This window comes from Populus trichocarpa, chromosome 18, assembly GCF_000002775.5.
Source record: "Populus trichocarpa isolate Nisqually-1 chromosome 18, P.trichocarpa_v4.1, whole genome shotgun sequence".
In the NCBI taxonomy this organism is placed as follows: domain Eukaryota; kingdom Viridiplantae; phylum Streptophyta; class Magnoliopsida; order Malpighiales; family Salicaceae; genus Populus; species Populus trichocarpa.
The window spans coordinates 9,642,683-9,647,160 of NC_037302.2; the positions used below are offsets into that span (position 1 = coordinate 9,642,683).

The following is a 4,478-nucleotide window of genomic DNA, read 5'->3' on the forward strand; positions in this document are numbered from 1 at the left end:
GGTTTTTAAACCCATTTCAATTAATATATACTGAAACAAGCTCATGCCTATCCATAACTCGCCATCCCTACGATTTAAATGCCCATCTTTTATCAAAGTAAATGGGCTTGTGAGAAATTGAAAATGCAATGAAATTTGACTAATAGAGGGAAATAATTAGTGTAAAAAAGAAGAAGAAAACTTTTGAGATGAGTCGAAACAGTCGATAAACTCGAGGGAGGCAAATCAAATTTCCCCAAAATTATCTTCTCTGATCAGTGCTCAAGCAGCATAGCATATATTACAAGGAGATGAATAGATAAAACAATCGCTGCAATTTCTCCAGAGGAATATGAGGAGAGAGTACATAAAGAATTTGAATACATTAAACTGGTCTAAGAGAAAATACATCAATGGAAGAGATATGTGATTGCAAGAGCCAGCATGAGAAGGATGTAAGCAATTCCTTGATCAATCGTCTTGCCTGCAGCAAAAACCAACATTTAACAACATTAGGATAATTCCAATTAAGCCAAGGCATAACTCAGTGCACAGTACATTTAGGTACCCAGAAATGAAGAAATGAAAAAATCAAGACAGTTGCCTACCATCATTAGTTGGGCCTTCTGCAGGGGAAGGAGCCGTGCCTTGACCGAAACCAAACTCCAAGAGTGCCAAGAACATGAAGCCAATGATGGGAAGAGCATGCAATCTCATGGAACTCATCTTCAGAACTGATAATGATCTCACACTAGTATAAAAGAAGAAGAACAAACAAAAACGGAGCTGGGGGAGGGAACTCGGAGGGGATATGTGACAAAGCTAGAAGACGAGAAGATATGAGACGCATAAAGAGGTTTGCGAGGGATTTATATGAACGTTAGGAAAGAAACTTCGAGGCAATTAAGAAACGCGGAGGAGGCTGCACTATTTCGTCGAAGACAAGAGAAAATCGAATCCATACGAAGAAAAAAAATATCATTAGGGGATTATTTGACTGGCTCGGCGGCTCATCTTATTGACTCGTTCAAGAAAGTGACCTCGAAGCTGCCTCGTGGCGTTGAAGTGTGGCTTCTCACAAGAAGGGACGCGTTGCTTTCTCTCTCCCCCCTCCTTTATACTATTCTTAGCTTTTCGTTTTGACGGGTTATTTTCTTTTTACTCTGGAATGGAAGACTTGCATGGAATACTTTTTATTTTTTATTTATCAGATTTGTCGTGTTCTCATTTCTTTGAGCTATCTCTGTTTGATTTTGAATTGTATTGGGTCATCAATTGAAATATCTTCGAGCATTAGATGGGAAAGTTTAGGTATATAACTTCTTATTTTGAAATAAAAAAGAAATTTGATTGTATTTTAAAATAATTTTTTGTATTTTTTAAAACTAGAATTATATGAAAACAAGTTATTTATATCTCTGTTATTTCAATATACACACACACTAAGACAGTATTCAAATGCTATTTAGATAACATCACACAGAACATTACCAATTCCACTAGCTAACTTCTATTCGTAATTAATTTAAATTTATTCATGGTTTTGTCACATGGCTTTATTATAAAAAATTTATGGTCTTCAAATCAATTTTTTTTTTTTTATTAATGTAGATGTCTAGATTAGCTTACGCACACATCGACTAATCCTACGGGCTCTAAATTTAACGACCATGTAAGCCTCCAGTAATCATCATATTATTAATCACATTACTCGAATCTAAGATCACATGGGAGCATAGGCGGAGGTATGGCAAAGGCTGGGGTGGGCTTTAGCCTAGGTCAAGATTTTATCAATATTTTTTGACTAGTTTTATATAAAATAAATTTGTAATTTTCAATTAAATTATCAAAAAATTCTGAAAATTTACGTGGAACCTTCTAATATGATGTTTTAACTTGGGTTAAAATTTCAGAATTTTTGGAGAAATTTAAAAATTTGATGAAAAATCACAATTTGACCAGTTTTAAGTTATTGGACGTAATTTTCAATCCGACCATCAGATTGAGCTGAAATTTTACGAGGAATCTTAAAATATATTGAATAAAATCTGGTTAAAATTTTAGGATGAACGGAACTTGGTAGTGCTAACAAAAAAAAAAGGACCGTCAAATAAAAGCAAAATGACTCATTAAGAGTAAAATGGTTATTTGCCATTAAAAAATAAAACAAATCAGCTCCTCCTTCCTTTTATATGTTGCCGACTGGGCAGAAGCAGAATAGAAAAAGAAAGAAAAGAAAAGGCGAGAGAGAAATAGAAAAAAGTAAGGGAAAAACATAAAAAAAAATCCAAGGAAAATAATAAGAAAAGTGAAAGAATAACCTTGTAAACTTACAAAGTCCAACTTATAAAACACTAATCTAGGGAAGAATCAAGTGAAGAAAGGAGGAAATGAAAGAGGAAAAAAATTTAATTACTTTGTTTTCTAGTTGACATGAAATTGTTATTTTATCCCGGTTGAGGGGTTGTTACAATATCGATTCAGATTCGATTATAGATGAATTATATTCCACAAAATATCAAAGAATGTAACTTTAATAGTGAGTTTATTTTTACTTTCGCTTTAATTTTATGTACTTTTAAATTTATTTTTTAATATTTTGGGTAGTGTATTTGAATTAAAACTTTACTATTAACTTCAAAAATTCATGTACATGAGTTAATAATCAATCTTAAAAAATATTTATATATTTATTTAATAGCCCAGGACAAAAAAAATTCCTAGCTCCGCCCTTGCATGGGAGCAAACACCTTGATATATTTGGTTTGATTGTGCTAATATTGATGGTTCCCCACTCCATAGGAACACTTAACTTGGTGTATATTATTATTATTATTATTATTATTATTATTATTTGAGAAATAGTCTCTCTTTGGAGAACAATTTAAAATATTATCTAAAAACAGAGGAACCTTTTTGAAAGTCGACGAGGCAGAGATAATATGAAATAGAAAATAAAAAAACCCGAAATAACCCGTCTTTAATAGAAGTCCAAAACAACAAAAGAATGGGAATGAATTAACAGAAAATAAAAATATTAGTGATGTAGGGACTGAATTCTGAATGGACTAAGAGTATGGGAATGGAATTAACAACATGAAGAAAAAAATGTGAATTGTGAAAATAACCTGAGTTCAGTTAGCCTAACCATAGTCAAAACATGTATGAGCTGTACTCGTCAAAATTGGAGGGTAGAGAATAAATTAGTATATCACTGATATTATATTAATATATACGGAGCAATTGCTGGAATGCCTAACCGCAATACTGATTGCAAGCAAATAAAATCCCCCTCTCTTTCGTATCTGCTATTTCCCCGCTATAAGAAATGTTCTTATTTGAACAACCAAACCTAAAGTTTCTTTTAGTGAAAAAAAAAACTTGTTTTTTTAGGAATTATTTTTCTAGAAAATGTTTCATTTTCATTTTCATGAAAATTAGGTTATTTTCTATTATTTAGATGCATCAAGAAAATATTTTTATATAGAATAAATTATTTTTTATTCATGATTTTTGAACTATTATAATAAAATGAGAAGAATAGTAATACAAACAAATAAAGATGATAGTAATTATAATAATCATGAAATGATGATTGTTATGGTAGTGGTAACGATGATAACAAAAAAAAAATATTTATAATAATAGTGGTGGTGATGAGATTACAATGTTATAATATTATAGTGTAATGATGACAAGATATTTGTTATATTATTAATAAAATAATACTTGGTGGTTGTGGATCGATAATAGTAATAATATTTTTTTAAGGTTACTATAAGATAATGATAAAATAGTTGTTATATGAATAATAAAAATATAGTGGTGTGAGTTGTGATTGTGGTGGCGATGGAATTATAGCAATGGTAATGAATAATAATGATGTTGGTCAATATCATAAATTTAGAACTTGATTAAAAAATATTTTTTTAATAACTTATTTTCTAATGTTTCTTTCACATTGAAAACGAGGAAAATATTTTTCTAAACAATATTTTTCATAAAACAAGCAAACCCTAAATTTGAGACACGGTCAAAGTGTACCCAACGACTTGGATACACCACATGCCATTGATAAGGACGGTAGACCATGATTTTTCTCCTTTTTTTTTTGGGTTACAGTGTATCATAGATTTCTTAAAGTGATATTTGCAGAGACCAACACCACCACCTCTCGGATCTGCAGAAGAATTATTTGTGAAGAAATTTATTTTCTAAGATTACGTTATAGTCTTCTAGAATTTATTAGCTCAATTGCAAAGTTTTTCCTTTTCTTTTGTGCACTTCCATGCATGGAATCTATTATATTTGCAAAGTTATTTGAATAAAATAACTCAACGACGCGTGAAAGGGTTTCTTTTCTTTTTCGCGTGAGAAGAACTTATCTGATTTTGATACTGGAAATTGATGAGGTAAGAGTTTGGTATTGATAATTCTATTCGGGGGGGCAGCTCGTCAACAATTTAAATTTTATATGGACTATTTTTTTAATCCGGGTC

At 31.0% G+C, this 4,478-nt stretch overlaps 1 long non-coding RNA gene across 1 annotated transcript; it reads right to left on the bottom strand.

The window, feature by feature from the left end:
- Positions 1–206: 206 nt before the first annotated feature.
- On the bottom strand, positions 207–1,079 carry LOC7476272 (uncharacterized). Its single transcript, XR_002978972.2, has 2 exons — positions 588–1,079; positions 207–463 (listed from the first exon to the last, which is right to left on the bottom strand). It is a non-coding gene; the product is annotated as an uncharacterized LOC7476272 (long non-coding RNA).
- Between the last annotated feature and the right edge of the window lie 3,399 nt (positions 1,080–4,478).